At 34.5% G+C, this 20,857-nt stretch overlaps 1 protein-coding gene across 7 annotated transcripts in view; it reads right to left on the bottom strand.

Moving 5' to 3' along the window:
* The window catches only part of LOC106509506 (uncharacterized), a 1,068,352-nt gene that overhangs the window by 979,279 nt on the left and 68,216 nt on the right, over positions 1 to 20,857 (bottom strand). For 2 of the 7 annotated variants that reach the window (XR_014838415.1, XM_085014118.1), the window contains exon 3: positions 2,350 to 2,460. The exons of the other annotated variants lie outside the window; for them this stretch is intronic. The gene's annotated coding sequence lies outside the window, so the exon portion shown is untranslated. Of the gene's footprint in view, positions 1 to 2,349; positions 2,461 to 20,857 lie in introns of those variants that run through there. 7 annotated transcript variants of the gene reach the window in all.

Below are 20,857 nucleotides of genomic sequence, written 5' to 3'. Positions count from 1 at the left end.
TTCCCAAAGCTAATCAATCTTTACCAGGTTTACCCCCAATTAAAAGGAAACTGCTAGAGCAAGGCTGCATTATCCAAAGTCTAAGTTAGTATGGGTTTTTTTCCTAAAGAAATGTTTTATCTTAAAATAGTTTATTAACCCTATTAAATCATCAATAGTTTAATAAAATTGCCACCACATAAATGTATAATTCTATCCATTTTTATTATTCCTAGGCATTCTATTTGGTTTTTTGTTTCCTAATATATCTGCCAATGTATTCCTATACTTCATCTGGTAACTATCTCAACATTTTTTTTTCATTCAGGAAGGAGTACTAAATCACAAATACCATCTTAGCTGTGCTTCTAAATGAAGGGAAATAATTTCATGTGGATTTTTTTCCTCTTTCTAGATCACAAAGTCCTTTCAAAGACAATGCTGTGAGAGATTAAAAAAAAAAAAAACAGTCTAGGTGGTTAGCAGAAAATTTCAATTTGTTAATCTTATTAGAATTAGTGATACTGGATGGGTTTTATATATTTTTCAACCATCAAGCTAAGTAGAAATTATTCCACCCAAGAAATAAAGGATTATTTTTAAATGAGCTGGTTCTTTATAAATAACATCTGATTCCAATCATTAACCCCCCCAAGAAAAAATTCTACAAAAGTAGTGTTATTCATTTGTCTTCTTTCATCACCTCCATTTGTTCTTAAAGCACACACACCTGGTACTTCTCAGTTGAGATACATAATAACTCCTCAACACTCTTCCTGAAATCCCTCTCCTTTCTAATGCACTTTACCACTCAGGCTTAGTTAAGTTCTAGAATGCCTTGTATTCAACATACCTGCTATTGACTGATTATGCATCCCCAAATTCAAATGTTACAGCCTGTCCTTCCATGTGATGGTATCTGGAGGTGAGGCCTTCAGGAAGATCCATCTCATGACTCTCATGAATGAGATCAGCGCCCTTACAACAGAGGCCCAGAAAGGTCCCTTGCCCTTTTATGAGGACACAGCAAATAGATGGTCATCTATTAACCAGGAAGTGGGTTCTCACCAGACACCAAATCTGCTGCCTTCCTAACTTGGACTTCCACTCTGTGGAATCGTGAGAAATAAATTTCTGTTGTTTATAAGCCACCCGGTCTATGGTATTGTCAAGGCAACAATAATGGACAAAGAAAATATTATTTCTGTGTTCAAACCAACGTCAATGTTCCTCAGTATCTTCAAGATAAGCTTAAATTTCATATCGAGGCATACAAATCCCCTGGAAACCCCAACTTAGTTTATAGCCATATTCTTCTCACTAAATATCTCAACTCTAATCAGGCCATATATATTATTTCCCAAACACATTTTTGCACATTCATTTGCATATAGTGCCAGGCTGTTTTTATCTGTAACACTATACACCCTGGCCCATTTAAGACTTTGGATTGTGAGGATCATTATACAACTACAGATGTGATTAAAAAATAAAATTAAATTAAATTAAAATTAAAAGCAAACAAAAAGACTTTGGAGAACCTATCCATCTTTCCTGGCCAAACTCAACTGCCCTGTTTCCTTTCCTAAGAAGGATAACCCAACAGGAATTAGTTTTTCCTTCCTCTGTGTTACTTTATCACAGGCTCCTCCTCAAAAATGGTGTCATATTCAAATTTTGTTTTGCAAGAAAATTGTTTTTCATAAAATAGGCTCTCAATAACTGTCTGTGAATTAATTATGTGTACAACAATGGTTTACAGGCTCTAAAGAAAAAAATGCCCAACAAAAATGTGAGGAAAAGAAAGCCTGATGATTCTAATAATTTTACAACTTTCCCTCCTCATTCTTAACATTCCATAGCAAAAGACTGTAAAAGTTAATTATTTGATTCTATTTCAAGTTTAATTTAAAATGGAATTTAGTTACACGCAAAAAAAAACATAAATGTAACCATACCCATATATTAAACAAACACAATAGGTTATAATAAAACTGCAATCTATCTTTTTGTTTCCTATAAGTCTTTTTTTTTTTTTTTTGGTCTTTTTAGGGTCACACCTATGACATATGGAAGTTCCCAGACTAGGGGTCCAATCAGAGCAGTATCTGCCAGCCTACACCACAGCCAAGCAATGTAAGATTCAAGCCATGTCTGTGACTTACACCACAGCTCACTCACGGCAACCCCACATCCTCAACCCAATGAGGCCAGGGATTGGACCTGCATGCTCATAGACACTAGTTGGGTCTGTTATAGCTGAGCCACGACAGGAACTCCTTTCCTCAGTCTTACTTTTAGAAAATACTTCCTAAAAATTTCAAACACACATAAAAGGGAGAGAAGTTTTATGAACTCCCATATACTCACCACTCATATTCAGTAGTTATTGACATTTTGCTATGCTTACTTCAGCCATTCCTTCTTCTTCTCTTTCAAAATGATAGTAAGTTTTTGAAGAATATATAATTCTGTGATGAACTGAAACGGATTCCAGTTACAATTTAAAAATTATTAATATCCCTGTATAAATCTGTTATGCCTATTTAAGAATATTTAATAAATGACATTTATAGTGAGCAAGTAACATCAGCATATTAGGCTTTATAGTGAACATACAGAAGACTAAACCTCATTCTTGGGGATATTTAATAAATATTGACTCCTTGTTTAGGCATCTTGCAAGATTTATTGATATGGCAATTTTAATCCTAAGAAGGATTAAAATTTTATTAGGCCCCCAAACTAGAAGGCACTGTCAATACTGTTCTTGGTTACATGCATTTATCATGAAATTCATTCAAACAGCAGATTGAAGTTTCCATAAAACTTTAGCCCCGTTTCTTTTTTCATATAAATGGGAGAGAAAGAGCCATTCAAATATCCCTTTTCAAACCAGGAGTGAACAAAGAATTCCCAAGCCTAGACGCAATGCTGAATCTAATAACAGTGCCCTTGAAACTAGCCAGACCTCTCAAAAGAGTAAGGGTGAGAAAGGGAAGGCACACCAGCAGAGCAGCCGCTGCACTACTAAGTGAAAACACAGAGACTATCGCTATCTGGCCCACTATCACAGGGTTGAGGAGGAAAACACTAAATTCATTTACACATTTGAAGATTCTCTCAGGACTCACATGCAGTTGCCATCTAAAGAATAATAAAGAACAGTATTAAGAGACTTTTTTTTTAACTTCTCACCTAACATAAAGCAAAAGGAAAAAAATTTAAGGAGTTCTTGAAATATAAACTTAAATAATAGCCAATGACTGGATTGCCAACAGAAAATAAGGGTCCCTAGATGAGTATACTGGAAAAGAAAGGAGCCACCTTAGGCTTTCGTTTATTTACCTATTTGTTTGGGATGATATATGCAAAGTTTTACATGGTGATCAGAACATATTAAGTATTTAATAAACAACAATTGTTAATATCATTCATAATGTTATAATAAATTTCTAGCAAAGGAAAATTTGCAAAGCAAATACTCTTGATAAAAGCACTACAAGCAAGACTGCTCAGATAAATGACTTTTCCATGCTGAAACACTGTCTTTATAGTGTTTTCCTGTTAAGGGGAAGGTGAGGATAGGGACAGATAATAAAATTAGAATAAAACAATATGTACATATTATGAGGTAGACTTAAGCTAGAAATAATCTGGCAAATTTACTACTTAATAATTACAAGCTTTTACTAAAGCCAGTTTCCAGATATTAAGTGATATATATACACACACATATATAATATATATATATATTGAGTTCAAATATACATATATACAGATATAACATATACATGTATTTGATTTTACATGCCCCAGTTTATTCAACCCATAAACTAAAAATAAATAAATAATTATTATGTATTCAGCAATTTCATCATGGCCTTAATCTCAAAGAAGTAAACTCTTACAGAGATCTTGAAACCAGTAGTTTGATCCTCCTAAGTCACCAAAGCAATGGGTACTTTTATGTCATTCTAACAAAACAATGACTTGCCTGGTACAAAGTAACTGCTCAGTAAATACTTGTTAAATTAATGAATGAACTGGGGGAATAACATAATTGCATTTTACAAATGATCAGTAAATATATTCTTTTTAGAAGGAATAATCCTATTTAAACATAAAAGCTGTTAAACCAGTCAAGGAGAAGGTCCTAATATAGTTTAGACACTAACCTTACTTAAGGAATCAAAGTGTTTAGCTCTGATCTGTCTTGTGACATGAGCAGTAGAATCAAAACAGCTTTACAAAACTCTGTATGAGAACGCCCTTGGCTCATTTCCCTCTGCCACCAAATCAAGTTTTAATTCTTACTGTCACTAAGATCACATTTTTGTATTGTGGACACTTTTACATAAATGCTTCCAGAAAAAGGTGACATGGTTAAATAATTAATCCTGAAAACTACTTCTCAAACAAGACACCACCCTAAAAAAACACAACCAGTGAAAAAGATTGCTTTCATTCAGTTTACTATCTGTGTGCTACCTAAGGAAAACACAGACAGATTTTAGGTGTTTGAGGGGAAATGCTATTTGCTTACAAAGGTGTTTTTCAGACGAAAAGGTAGATGTTAAAATTTAAAGTTTTATTCCAAACTCTGCCTTTTACCCACTTGGAAAATTCATTTGAAATCTAGGTTGCTATTTTCTACAAATAAATAAGGGTAGCATTTGCCTATGTCAGTGAGACATACCAAAGCTTAGCAGTCCTCAGAGTATGACAATGTAAGTATATATAACTGCAAGAATACATTAGCAAATAACTGAGAGAAATTTAAAATCAAAGATTTTAGGTTTAGATAAATGAAAAGCATCAAGTTTATTTCTTCAAAAATATCTTGAATAGCTTTAATCAGGTCAAATCCCTTTCATGTAGGTAAACTATCACTTAAATTAAAGAGTGATGAATATGGCCTGAAAAACAGAAACTTTGAATTTGAAGAGCATATCCCTTTCCTGGAACCACTGCTGCTTTGTCTACTGCAAGACAAAAACAAATATACAAAGATAATGTAAGGTCATTACACAAAAAAAATACTTCCAAAATTATCTCTTACTGAAAGTTAAAAACTAAACATAAGAATAAAATACCTTATACTTGAATTTCACTATTGAGTAAATAACATCAGAATCTCCAGAAGAGGAAAAGGAGGGATATTTTGAAAATATTCTCCAGGTGATGCTGACAACTTTCCCAATTGGAATAATCTCATAATACTGTGGAGCCAATATCATATTGATAATAATAATATTTTTGTATTTCACTTTTGTGCCAGGCAGTTCCATCTCACTGTCTTGCCGTGGTCTTCAAACCTTACTACATGGATAATAAACTAACGTTCTTCTTTTCTCACCTTTAGTCTACTCCTTTTCATAAAATCTCTTATTGTTAATGGCAGTCCTCCTCAAAGACATCTTTCCTCTCAAGCCTCTCACGGACTGGAATGTCTTTACAATTCTCTAAAATTTCTCTCAAATCTGACTGAGCTTCTTGACTCAGCTTCTTGACTCCATAGTTATTACAACTGCTTCGTCATCTCTCAACCGGACTAATTCAAGGGTCCCCTAACTGTTGTTCCTGGCCCCACTGGCTCCTTTCTGGTTCACGCCTCATTAGCGCTCCCAGATTTACCTACATTAGAAACTATTTGTTATATAATTATGTCTCTCCTCTCAAAAAAATCTTTAATATCACTATGATCTTTGAGACAAAGTTTCAATATCTTTAGCATGTCACATATTGCCCTTCAACATTTGGCTACATACTATGGTATCAACTTCTACCTCCTCAAATCCACACACCTAATAAACCTATTGAGATTCTCACTGATCCACTTAAAAATTCTTTAATGCTTATGAGTCATTATATATGCTATTTCTCTGTACGGAAGAGTCTTTTCTGGAATATTTCTACATATTCTTCAAACTGAACTCAATTTTCTTTCTTTTTAATTTGATTTTATTTTCATTAGAGTACAGTTGATTTACATTGTCAATTTCTGCTTTACAGCATAGTGACCCAGTCATACATACATATACACACTCTCTTTCTCATACTATCTTCCATCATGTTCCATCCCAAGAGACTGGATATAGTTCCCTGTGCTGTAAAGTAGGACCTCATCACTTATCCATTCTAAATGTAATAGTTTGCATCTACCAACCCTAAACTTCCTTTCCATCCTACTTCTTCCCCTCTCCCCCTTGGTAACCACAAATCTTGAACTCAATTTTCATTTCCTCTGAGATATCTACAGAGAGAGACAGACACCCTTTCCTTTACAGAGTCTCCACTGAATCAGGAAAACCCACCATGAAAAAGGAAGGCGTAGGATTCTGGGGAGAGGAGGTTTACAATCCAAGGAGACAAAGGGATTTCCTAGGAAGATGATGAAAGACAACTATGCAGCAAGCCAGGAAAATAACCAAGAGCCTATAAAGCAAGATGATGGACACTGCCAGAAAGCAAAGGAAAAAGCATGATAAATTTCCAGGGTTTTGACCTTTTGAGGAAAATTTTAGGGTTTTTTATTTTTTTTAAACATTTACAAGAGTGTTAGTAATAGATATCTAGAAATTCCCCCCCAAAAAATACGGCTACTATTGCTTCCAGGATAAGCTGAAATCTGTATAAGAAGGAAAATGTAATCTATTTCTATTAGCCTGAGCTCTGAACAATAATTGCCTATTGTAGTAATATGATTCCTGAATACCAAATGAACTAAAATTTGTGACAGAATTAAATTGTGGGGAATTTTGTGTGAGTTAAATCCTCATCTTCCATTAGGGGATCAGATAATAATATAGTCTAAAATATCAATAAATAGGGATACAAACATATTCTTTAGATATATGACGGTGAAGGCCACAAGAAATTGTAAAATTGTTGAAACAGCTTTTTCTGAGGATCAACAAAAGCCTCTAGTCCACAGCTACTGGGGCATCGTTCAGGTCTTGTTCTGTGTTTTGTTTTGTTTCTTTTGTCTTTTTAGGGCTGCACCTGCAGCACATGGAGGTTCCCAGGCTAGGGGTTGAATCAGAGCTACAGCTGCCTGATCTATACCACAGCCAAAGCAAGGCAGGATCCAAGCTGTGTCTGTGACCTACACCACAGCTCATGGCAATGCTGGATCCTTAACCCACTGAGTCAGGGCAGGGATCAAACCCGCAACCTCGTGGTTACTAGTCGGGTTCATTAACCACTGAGCCATGATGGAAACTCCAGTTCTTGCTTTGTTTTAAAGGCCTGGGAGAGAAAAAAAGTAGAGACTGACTCTCAGTGGTCCAATTCAACTGGAGGTGTAGGGCCAAAGTGGAGTACCTAGATCCAGGTATCAGAGGCACCATAAAACAAAAGGAATAAATAAGATTAAAAGAAACCAAAAAACAGAAATAGCTACTTTAAAAACTTTGTATGAATAGCCAGAAAGTAGGATAAAAATAACTTGATAAAAGCTTTCAAAGATAGAAATTATAAGCTGGATTTGCTATAAAATCAAAATGTTTATAGTATACAAAGGACAGAGTTAATGTTCCAAAATGTTATCCCTCTCCAAAGTTCATTTTATTTAGTAATTTTAGTACGAAAATTTAATTTTGTTTGAACAAAATATAGTATAATTTAAGGCAATTTTCATAGCACTTGAAGAATTATCATCTCATTCTGAAAGTGATCATATATATATGAATAAGTTATAATTATGTATAAATATATATAGCTATATGATTAACTCTATCATAAATAGTCAATAAATACCTAAATTTTAATAAATAATAGTAAATAAATAATTAAATAAGCTCATTTTCTTCAGATGTTTTCATTTTTCCACATAAAACTCGAGAATCAGTGGATAAAATGTTACAACTACAAGGCAGGTTAATTCAAGTTGATGCAAAAGTCATTAGAACCATTATGAAGCAGAAACAGTGCATTGCAAAGTGTAATATTAGTTTATTCAACACACTCTTTTGAGAGTGCACTATGTATCAGGTTCTATTCTAGGTCTGGGTTACAGAGCTGAGCACAAGAGGCAAAGATATTTGCCTTTCTGAAGTTAATATTCTACTCAAAAAACAGAAATAACACTGGTAATTGGGGAAAAAAATCTGATTCATTATGGTAACAAAAACTATCACATATCTGGCAATAAACCAAACAAAAAAGTTTGTGAGAACTCCATGGAGAAAATTGATATATTATTGAAAAATGTAACCCTTAGGTAAATGGAGGAGGAGTTCCTGTGGTAGCTCAATGGGTTAGGAACCCAACTAGTACCTATGAGGATGCAGGTTCAATCCCTGGCCTCGCTCACTAGGTTAAGGATCTGGCCTCGCTCAGTGGGTTAAGGATCTGGCATAGCTGTGGTGTAGGTTGCAGATGAGGCTCAGATCCTACATTGTTGTAGCTGTGGTGTAGGCTGGCAGCTACAGTTCCAATTTGACCCCTAGCCTAGGAACCTCCAAATGCTGCAGGTGCAGCCCTAAAAAGACAAAAAGAAAAAAAAGATGAGAAATAAACTCATGCATACACAGTTAATGTATGCATACTTGCGCATACTTAATATATGACTGAGGTTGTATATATACAATGGAATATCACTCTACCAAAAAAAGAATGAAATAATGCCATTAACAGCAACATAGATGAAAAAGGAGATTATCATACTAAGTGAAGCAAGTCAGACAAAGACGAATATATGTTATCACTTACATGTGTAATCCAAAATATGACACAAATAAACTTATTTACAAAACAGAAACAGACTAATAGACATAGAAAACAAACTTACGGTTACCAAGGGGAAGGGGGGGTAAATTAGGAGTTTAGGATTAGCTGTAAGAGCAGAAAAATGCCATTTACTGATAATGATACACACAATGATAATGTATGGGGAAAGGTTTAAGACAGAGTGTTTAATATCCCTTTTTAAAGCTATAGTTAGAAAAGAATTGCCTTTCCATCAGATTCACATAATGCTTTTCCTTCAGAGTTTATTCTATAGAATTATTTTTGACTCTGAAGTAAATATGGACTTATTAAAAAGAAGCAAGCAAAGAGATAATACTACAAGTTCTATGGCACTCAAGTAATGTTTTCATATACTTCCCAAGTTAAAATATTACACAGAATTTTTTTCCCACAAAATTAAATTTAAAAATTCATGAATTATTCAAAATCAAAGTTATTAATTAGCAACTTTCAGTAACTTAATTTGATTCAACAGTCAAACTACATGGAAAAAAATTATTGTAATATTAAAAGCCAAAATTCAAAAAAGTTCCATAAAATGTGGTTCCATGAATGTGCTTTAGCCTACTAACAATAATAGCAACAATATGTTAGAAAAATTATTAATATAAATAGGTAGTAAAGGAATATAACATAGTTCTGATAGTTAAACCTTAAATTAAAACTTCTCAAAATAAAATTGATCAAAACTTTAATCACTGTAGCCACCAAGTGGAGAAAGCTTAGCATTGCATCATAAATCCTCAAAATTATTTATTTCATTACTCAAATACTGCAGACATGACTAAATGATGTATAACTCCAGAAAACTAAATAAACAATGTATCCCATGTAATCAATTAATCCATCAAAGTTTAGGAGCTATATAAATGAACAGTATTTATAAAATAAATCTTAAATCAACTGAATAAATATAAAATCAATTTAAATATAAGCACAGGTAAATGTCAGGACTTCCCCCATAACACCCAGTATCAATATTCATATATGTTTAATGATGAAAAACTGAGCAATAACGTATGAAGTGACAAGTTCTGCAGAGAACTTCATAAGTTAAAGAGAGTGACTTTAACTTCATAAGTTAAAGAGAGTGACTTGACAACAGACTTACATATATGTTACTAAGAAAGGTAAACTTTTGCTCACTCTTGTTGTATCTATGCCAGCTGGGCCTCTGAAGGGTCCTGCTGCTCAAGTAAGTATGAATCTATCTATACTGTGGATAGTAAGCCATGCAATAGTTCTACGGCCAAAAAAGAATTATAATAACAATAGCTGTACTCAATATTTAATGAAACATTTCTAAACATTTATATGTATTAATTCATTAATCTTCATAATAACGAGTAAGTTATTATAGTGAACTGAATAATGGCACCCAAAGATATCAGGTCCTAATCCATGGAACCTATAAACACTACTTAAAAGGATAAAGGGCCTTTGCAAATGTGATTAAATTAAGGGTCCCCAGATCAGAAAATTATCCTGTATTATCCAGGTGGGCCCACATGAAATTGCAAGTGTCCTTATAAAAGAGAAGAAGAGAGAGATTTGACACACACAGAAGAAAAGGTAATGTGAAGACAGGCAGAGACTGGCCACAAGCCAAAATATGCCAACAGGCACTAGAAGCTAGAAGAGCAAGGAATGGTGTCTTTTCGAGAGCACCTAACGCCTAGACGTCCACACCGTGGTACTGATTTCAGACTTCTGTTTTCCAGAATTGTGAGAGAATAAGCATCTGTTGTTGCTTTAAGGTGCCAAACTTGTGGTAATATGCTATGGCAGACACAGGAAATTAATACAGTTACTATCTCTTTTCTTTTGATAGATGAGCAAACTGGATTGAGGTTCATGAGAAACTCAACCTTACTTCTGGACTTTGTGGTGAACAAGTCATTAAATTTTCTTCATTGTTTGAATCAAGTTTTCTATTATTTGCACTACAGGAGATTAGCTGGTAGAAACAATATTTTATATTCTCTGATTATATTACACATGTAAGCCTTGGATGCCAAAATAAGTTAGATAGGATTATAAGTAATTTACAAGTAATTTTTATATTTTCCACTTTATGTTTTATAAAGAACATCATTAAGTTTGAAATAAGAAAAAAATATATATATATATATTCTGCTTTTCAGGGCCACACCCACACCATATGGAGGTCCACAGGCTAGGGGTCAAATCAGAGCTGTAGCTGCCGGCCTACACCACAGCCACAGCAAGGCAGGATCTTAGCCACATCTGTGACCTACACTATAGCTCACTGCCACGCCAGATCCTTAACCCACTGAGTGAGACCAGGGATTGATCCCACATCCTCATGGATATTGGTCAAATTCGTTTCTGCTAAGCCACAATGGGAACTCCCAGAAAAATAATTTTAAAAGCCATGTTTCTAATAGTTGCATCAGAGATATATCAGGGTAACAAAATCAATTGCTAACAGAATCCAGGATGGTTTCGCAAATAAGGGAAGCTGGTGAAATATAAGAAAACAAAAATCAGTCTCAGTGTCTGCAGGCCAAGTAGACTGCTGATGGGAGACCTGTGGATGAATGAAGACAATACACTCCATCTCAAAACAGTGATAGCTACAGCTCCATCCATCTGGCACACAATTAATTCTAAAATATTAAGACACTATGTAGTCCAAACAAAATATATCTGTGGGTAGGATCTGGCCACCAGGCCCTAAATTCGTGACCTCTCTTAAAAAACTCTATTCAGGAATATAAGGTATATTGGAGGTAGTGAGTTTTGTGGAAAACCCAATAAGGACAGGAGTTATGAAAATCAGAATTAGGCATCTTGGAGTTATATAGACAAAAGTTACGTATATTGTTATAGCAACCCGAGCAGATCTTATGATCTCTGAACCAGCACACTTCACTAAGTACATATGAAAGGCACACACTTGATATTTGCCTAATGAGTAATTCTGCATGAATTAAACAACAGAAAATTATTTCTCACAGGTCTTGAAGCTCTAAGACCCTAATGATTGTTCCTACAGGGCCATTTTATGGTGGGAGCTCAGTGTGTGCATGTAGAAAAAGCGATCTCTCTGTCTCTCTCTTCTTATAAAGCCATCGATCCTAATGGATTAGGACCCCATCCTGATGACTTCATCTCATCTTAATTACCTGCTAAAAGCCCTATTTCCGTCACAGTGAGGATTAGGGCTCCAACATATGAATGTGAGGCAGTGGGACACAATTCAGTTCACAGCATCTAAAAGAAAGGCTTATTTTCAGAGATTAAACATGATAATTCATACAGAATATTTTAGAAATTCTAAAACTCCACAGAATAGCAAGAAAATACTAATTTAGATTCTTTTCACTTTTTTTCTCATTTTTTATCTACAAATTTACCTACTCCCTGCAAGACATAGTTTTATTAGACCTACAAGAAAAAAAGATGCCATCTCTTGACAAGAACTTTTTTCTTTACCATTTTCTATAATACTGAAACTTTTTCAATCCTCAGCGGAAGAAGATCAGTAAGTTATTAACATGAGAATACTAGGGAGTTCCCGTCGTAGTGCAGTGGTTAACGAATCCGACTAGGAACCATGAGGTTGCGGGTTCGGTCCCTGCCCTTGCTCAGTGGGTTAACGATCCGGCGTTGCCCTGAGCTGTGGTGTAGGTTGCAGACGCGGCTCGGATCCCGCGTTGCTGTGGCTCTGGCGTAGGCTGGTGGCTACGGCTCCGATTCAACCCCTAGCCTGGGAACCTCCATATGCGGAGGGAGCGGCCCAAGAAATAGCAACAACAACAACAACAAAAAAGACAAAAAAAAAAAAAAAATGAGAATACTACATCAAAATTAGACACTTAAACTTAGTGTGCTTTGTTTTTCCAAATTATGTACTTATTTCTTTTTTCACTTCTCTTTTGCAAAGAACAGAAGACTCATTTAACTGAGCAGTGGCAAAAGTTAAATTAATAAACTATGGCCAGTCTGGGATGACTACTGAAAGCCAGACTAACAAGAACAGATTTGACTATTTGAGTTGTAAAACATTGAATATGTCAGAGAAAAAGGTGATAAAGTGTTGTTTCTGAAATGTTTCTTCAAGTTGTCAAAAGATAATTGAGAAAAAACAAGTATATAATATTTGATAAGTTATTATGCTTTAGATAAAATGAGGCTTTTCTTCTAAAACCTACCTAGTAATATCAACATATGTATTTACAATAGTAAATCAACTCATTAGCCACTTTTGCCACTAACACTAAAAACACTTGAGCTAAATGAAAGATTTAAAAGATACATAACTCACTTTTGTTTTCCACTAGAAACTCTTATGAAATATAAAGCATGCCAAATTCTAATTATTGTACACAAAGAATACCTGACAGTTTATTTGCAGTTTACTTTGTAGGCCCTGGTATCTTTCAACACTTTATTACTTCAAATTTCAAAATCTGAATTTCAAAAGCTGGGCTTTTCTAGCCAAGTAAACATTTATTTTCATAAAATAGGTGGAGAGATTCCATTAAGGGCATAACATAAACGTCAGAGGTTAGGCTAGTAAGCACAAAAGAACCTTTTCCAAGTAATTCAATTAAAAAGATAATACATTTCAGGATCATCAAGCAAGGCTTTGTTTTGCTTTAGATAAAACTCAGCTTTTAAGTTCCTTTCTGCATATTTCCCAAAACAACAACAAAACAGTAGTGATAAATCTACTGTTAGGTTAAAACTATATACTTGAGATGGCTTAAATTAAGTGACTGTCTTGAGTTAAAAATTAAATAAAAAGAATTCAACATGTTTTAGAGACAGAAGTTTAGGAGACTTTGCTAAAGAATTTGCTCCATTAAGACTAGCCGTACAAAACATATAAGGAAGTCTCAAGCAATTCATAATATAGGTATCTATATTCCTAAAAATCTCTGCATGGGATTTTCCAGTTAAATTTAAAATGTGAAGAAAATAAATTAGAAAACTAACCTAGTATTCCTATAGTTAACCCACTTTGTACACATAGTTTATGCCACATACTCGACTGATCTGACAAATTTATTTCATTGCCATTAATGTAGACATAGCCAGCATCTCTTAAAGGATGTAGAAATTGGAGGAAATTAAAATAATATGAAGAATAAAAGTTCTCAAACTTCTCTTGAATTTACCATTTCAATGCAGTCCTAATTAAAGCCAAAGATGATGTAAGGTGGCAGAAACTCATTAATTTGGGACAAACTATTTTCAAACATGTAAATGCCCTCTTAATGAAGGAAAATTATAATAATACTATAAAAATTAATTTTCACCTGAAAATTAAGAATAATGTGGAATAAGATAAGTGAAGATTCTTGGTCAGTATCCAAACAAAAATCAGGCTATTGTGCTAATAAATGAAATATGAAAAACAACATTTCGCTGTTAGCAATTAGGAGTACTCTGTCTAAAAATAAGGTCATTATGCCAGTCTATTTAGAACTGATGAGAATTCCACTTTTCAGAAGAAAGCAAGTTGCTCTCCTGCACTCTGTTTTGTACAGAATACCCTGAAACAAAGGATAAAAGGATCAAATGTTTGACACCTGAGAAGAAAGGATAAAGCTATTTCAGCTCAGTGAAGAATGAGTATCAAGAGACTTAAATTCAACAAACATTTTAGATGAATGACCTAACAACAGGAAAAGGTGTTCAGAAAATGTGTTCTGGAACCACATATTCTTTTTTAATGAACACATTTGTGAAAAGTAAGTGGGAAGTTGCTAAAATTTAATGATACATTTCCACTTGTAAAGTAAGGAATAAAGGAATTTTCTGTGTATCAATTTGGAGACTACAATCTGTGTAAGAGTAAGAAGATCTTACAAATCCATATGACATAAATGGCAGATATGATTTAGTATTTAGAACAATACTAAATTTTTTACGTTTTATTTACGTGAGTTTTTATTCAGGTACCACATGACATTCAATCACTTGTCTTACTATAACATAGATTTATTGCTTTTCTTCTCCATGTATTTCACAAATGGGATACTCAGGCTAAAACAATCTTACTGAAAGAAGTTATCAGCATAAGTTGTAATTTATAGTTAACTCAGGTTTATTTTAGTCATGGAGAGACAGAAAAACATAAAGTCACATATTTTCATGCTGAGTTTTTTTAATTTTCTGTTACTAACATACTGAATTATTAAATGTGTACTTATTAGATTTCTAAATTGCTTACTAAATGTATTAATATTGTACAAGTTTGATTTTTTTGTTGTTGTTTTTTTAAAAAGGACAGTTTTTGGAAGTACCGTGCTTCCTTGCAGCAAACTCAGGAAAAGTAAGATCTTAGTTGAGATAAAGTATCACAATAAGTGTGCAATATCATAACTAAAGTATCTAGGTTGGTGTCTAGCTTACTAATGGAAAGGGAGCTAACATTAATCCTTATATTTCAAAGGTCCTATTAATCTTCAAGAGGAAATATACTTTCTTGGATAAGGTACTGTTACTTTGTAGTAAAAGCAAGTGTCAAAAAGTTAAGTGTCAAGTCCTGTCTTCATTTCTTTCTAGACAATTTAATGTTTCTGAACCTCAAATGTTTTACCTACAAAAGGGTGACAGAAACGTCTCCATATTTTTGTGAGAAGTAAATGGGATAATGTACAATATTCATGTAGCACAGTATTTATTACTAGTAAATAGCAATCAGAGTTAAAATAATTTTAAACACAATGATAATTATGATGATTAGTAATCAGTACATAATGAAGATCATCCTATCAGCTTTTCCTTATTTTATTAAGAAAGTACAACAAACTATCCTTTGGTTATATTATTAATTATACAATTCACTAATATACTCACATCCTAGCTATAGCATTTTCTCTCTAGTTGTCCTAGTCAGGAAAGGCCTCATAAAGAAAGAAGAATATGATATGAGAATAGAGAACTAAGAAGAGAGAAAAACCAGTCAAATAACAGGAATTGTGTGAGTTAAGGCATAAGAGTAGGAATAAGGCATCCATGTTCATGAAACAGTGAAAACACCAATGTAACTGGTGAAAATAATGTTGAATAAGTTGAAATAATGTAAGGTAGGCAGAAAATAATGTTGGATATGTGAAAAGAATTTATGGATGTCCTTGAATCAAGCCACACAGAGATCAGGTATTTCCAATGAACTCAAATGAAAGTAATCATAGAGTCTTTTCTTCATGTTTGTGACAAAAATAATGCTGAAAAATAATTGGTCTGAAAAATAATGCTGAAAAATAATGCTGAAAAATAATGGTGGGATGTAGATTCCACTGGAAAAAGTAAATATTTGAGGTCAAAGAGATCAGCTAGGCTCTGTGCTGTCAAATACAGTAGCCAAGACTTATATGTAGTTATTAAGCACTGGAAATGGGCTAGTCTGACATGAAACGTGCCCTAAATGTAAAATTCAAACTGGATTTCCAAGACCAGGAAAAAAAATACAAAATATCTCATTAATTGTTTTTATATTGATTATATTTGAAATGGTAATATTTTAATATATTGATATGAATAATCTATATTAAAAATAATTTCACTTTTTCATATTTTTAAATGTTGCCAGGAGACAATTTGAAATCATATATGTGGCTCTTATTGTATTTACATTAGACAATTAGAAGTTTACTGCAAACATACATTAGTGAGATGACAGAATTGAAGACTAGTGTGGTAACTGTGCATATGCAGCAGAATGGAAGAAAAGATTACAGGAGAAGTGAATAGTTCAGTAGGTAAGGAGTGGGATGATAACCTCAAGGGTATGAGACTGGGTGGCTAGATCTACAACTGGTAGAAAGTTCATACATGGGGAACGGATGTGCAGAGACTATTTGAATATTTAGTTTTAGACATGCTGATTTTGAGATGGTGGTAAGATATGCAGAGGGAGAAAGCAAGGAGCGTATAAAAGATAAAAGCACTAAATATAGCAGGAAAGATGCATAGATATGCTGAGTAAATCATATTGGTAAGATTATGAGGACAAAAGCCAGAGTGTAAAGAGATGAGAAATGAATAGGAAGTAAAAAAAGGCAATGGAGTACACAGATCACTCTTTTGAGATGTCGTCACTGAATAAAAAAATTAAAAAATGAAGGTGAGGCCAAAATAAGTACATTCAAGGAAAGGATTTTGGTTTTCATTACCAAGAGGGAATGGAATCTACATGCTTATCTTTTCATTCAGTGTGTCAGTCAGCATTCAGTCTTTCAAAGACCATAGGATTAAAAAGTTCCTATACATCAGGAACTCAAGTCCTTCAAGCTCTATGATGGAAGTCGGAAAATGCATAGAGAAAGAAATGAAAATGGAAAAGGAAGCTCAAATAAAAGAAATGAACAAAGGCAAAAAGAAAACCCCAGCTTTTTAGGAGAGTGCAAGCACCTGGGGTGGCTGAAGCAAGGAGTAAGAACACAGTGAGAATGCTGGATGGAGAAGCAGGCAGGGACCAGACCAGGGAGTGACTCAGCCACAGTGAAAACGTTTGCACTTCATCCTCAGGATCAAGGTGAGCCATTAGTAAGTTTTAAGTAAGAAATAACATGATTAGACCTGTTCTTTTTTTAATGGTTTTGCCAACAGAATGTAGGACAGACTAGAGAAGACAGGAAGCAGAAAGACCAGTTAGGAAATGATCGGGATCATCTCCAGGCAAGACAATGAAGGCTTTAATTTTGCCTTTAAGGTTTCTTCTCCATCAGAGCTTCATCAGCGTGCAGTGGCTCTAGACCACTGTAGTTATTTCTTTAATTTGTCTGAGTCAAAGGGATGTAGAAAATGTCTATATATATAAAGAAACTGGAGCATGGAGGGACCCCACCACACCAAATCAACTTCTGATTGGAGAATCTGATGAAATAAGCAGAGGAACACACAAACACAACTCATCTTGAAAATTGTTTTAGGCAGACCCAGAAGCCTATCTACACATTTAAATTCAATTCAGTAGCTGTATGTTAAGTTCTGTATGGTTGGAACTTAGAGCATAGCATGAGATAAGGGTGGTGAAAGATGAATGACAGATGGTGACAGATATTTGTAATGAATGCCAAGAAGTTTAGACTCTGGCTTAAGAGAAGCAGAAGACACTAAAGAGTTTTACAAAGAATGATCTAGTCATATTTTCATTTTACTATTATATAGCAAACTGATTGGAATTTTAAAACCTAGAGGCAGAAAACCAGTTAGGGTATTTTGAGTATAAAGTGGGACAAAGAAAATAGCTCTCTAGCCTAAACTGGTCACAATGGAGATAAAGAAATATGCATGTTCTAGAAAACACTTAAGGGGTAGAATTAGCAGATCTTTGTGACTGATGGGAAGTGAAGGAGTCAAAGGAGTCCAGGATGATGCCAAGATTTCTGGGTTGGCAAGAGGAGCTGACACATTTAGTAAGACAGAAAATGCGGAGTGGAGCAAGTTGGGAGTTAAGGAAAGAGGTTGAACTCAGTTACGACCAATGTTGGGTTTATAACGCCTGTGGAACATCCAAGGGAAAGATCTAGCAGGTAATCAATATCTGAGTCAAATGTTCAGAAGAGTTCTAGATTGAAGATAACATTTTTTTTTTAATTTTTAATTTTTTTCTTTTTACTGCTGCACTTGCGGTCTACGGAAGTTCCCAGGCTGGGGTCCAATCAGCACTGCAGCTGCTGGCGTATGCCACAGCCACACCAGATCTGAGCCATATCTGAGACCTACACTGAAGCTTACAGTAATTCCAGATCCTGAACCCAATGAGCAAGGCCAGGGATCAAACCAGCATCCTCACAGAGACAATGTCAAGTCCTTAATCTGATGATCTAATTTCAATGAGTCAATGGGAACTCTGGAGATAATTTTAGAGTAAGCATGGCAATGGTAACTGAAGCCAGTGAAAAGGATGAGGTCACAGGAAGAGTAAACAGAGTTAGAAGAGAAAGGAACCTAAGAAAGAACATTAAACAAAGGACAAAAAGCAGAAGGAAGGAAAAAGGAGACAAAGAATAAGCAACCAGATAGAATGAAAACCGATTGAATGTGATGACAGGAAAGTATTTTGAAAAGGTGGAAATAGTCATCATAGTCAAATGCTGCTAAAATGCCAAGTAAATGAGTATTGAAAAGTGCCCACTGGACTCTTAATTACAGGTATTTAAGGTGATGGAACTTGTACCACAGCTCACTGATGTTCTGGTTTTTTGTTTTGTTTTGTTTTGTTTTGTTTTTTGTTTTTATTCTCTCATTTCTCTACATTTCGGTTTTAATCATTTCAACTGCCATGTCTGCAAGTTCACTAATATTTTTCTTCTGAAACATCTAATTGTTGTTAATCCCATCTGTGATGGTAATTTTATGTGTCAATTTTGCTGGACTACAGTACCCAGCTGTTTGGTGAAATACCAGTCTGAATATTGTCATGAGGATATTTTTTAGATGTGATTGACATTTAAATCATTAGACTTTGAGTAAAGCAGATTATCCTCCATGATGTAGGTGGATCTCATCCAATCAACTGAAAAGCTTAAGAAAAAAACTGAGATCCATCAAGGGGAAAGGAAGAAAATGATGTCTCCAGACTGCCTTTAACATCAACTCCTACAGAAATTTCCAGACTGGCAGTCGGTTCTGATGATTTTGGACCTGCCAGCCCCCACAATCCCATGAGCCAATGCCTTAAGATAAATTTTACATACACACACACACACACAGCCTATTGATTCTGTTTCTCCAGAAAACCCTAATTAACATACTATCCACTGCATTTTTCATTTCACATCTTGTTCTAATCTCTCAAAGTTCCATTCAGATCATTCCTATACGTTCCATCTACTTAACCTTTTGAACATATGAAATGTAGTGACAACTATGATTTTAATGTCCTGCTAGTTACAGTATCTGTAACAGTTATGGATTTGCTTCAGTTGATTGATTTTTCTTCTCATTATGGGTCCACTCTGTGAATCTTGCCTTATTGCGTGCTTGGTATTTTTGTATGCCTAGAAATCTTCCTGAGCTTTGTTCTGGGATACAGTTAAGTTGCTTAAAAGCAAGTTAATTCTTTCACGTCTTGCTTTTAAGATGTATTAGCTGAAGTCAAAACAGGACTTAGTCTAGAAGCAAATACAATGGAATTTGGTAACTGATTTGAAGTTAAGGCAAGGGAGAGGAAAATGGTCAGACTCTTAAGTTCTCAACATAGAGAAGTGAGAAAGTGAGGTTCCAGAAACGGGATAAGAAAGATCATCATATATTGAAAAGAAAAAAAGTTTAGTTTGATAAAGTAATACATGAAATTAGTAAAAAGAAAAAACCAAATCCTATGTTGATAATGAAACATGAGATTCTCCCATTCTGCCCCTCCTCCTCCCCAGAGTCCATGGGCAATTTTGTTAACTATTTCTGTAGGGGTTCTTCTGGTAGTGAATCCCACAATTCTAAATAATATTTACATCTCTCTCTTTCTTGATTTACAGTTTGAGATGCCATCCACTGACTCTCTGCTATGAAAGACAAGGCCTGGGCTCACTTACACAAAGCTTCTCCCTTCCTGTGTCCCAAACATTGGTAACTATATTGTTATTCTTAGCTCTTCCATCAGTTACCTTGTTAGCTATTCAATAGAGCCAATGTAACTACTTCTGGCACTTTCAAAGAACGTGTTTCTAGCATCACAGTAAAATGGATTTTCTTTTCTTATATCAAGTGCTTAAAATCAAGCCATATTTTTAATTACCTTCATTATGTGAAGTGTGGCTTAATTGTTCAGCTGTTGGGTTTTGTTTTTTGTTTGGTTTTTTTCTTCTTTTCCTAGAGTTTCTGAATACTTTTCATTTTTCTTAAAAAAAAAAAAAAGAGAGAGATGGGGGAACTACAAACCTTCATTATATCATCACATCAATCTTGCCTTCCTTTCAGTTCGTCGGTTTTTACATAAAGTTTAGTTTCCTGCTAGAGATACTTTTCTATTTTTCTGCTTCAATGTGGCTGAGTTTCTCCCTTGGCCTGCTACAAAGTCCCTGATTTTTTGAATTTTGAGATAGTATTTCCTGGATTCTATGCATTTCTCTCTTTCAGTTTTCCTCAGTGCTCAAATTATTCTCTTGTCCTTTATCCTCCAGCCCTGTGGGGTTTTTCT

Source organism: Sus scrofa, chromosome 2 (genome assembly GCF_054392235.1).
Source record: "Sus scrofa isolate SSC_HxYL_T2T_F1_AM1 chromosome 2, Sscrofa_HxYL_maternal_Yorkshire_Landrace_v2.0, whole genome shotgun sequence".
NCBI classification, from domain to species: Eukaryota; Metazoa; Chordata; class Mammalia; order Artiodactyla; family Suidae; genus Sus; species Sus scrofa.
Note: the sequence above shows the minus strand (reverse complement) of the source record. Positions and strands in the feature narration are given on the sequence as shown.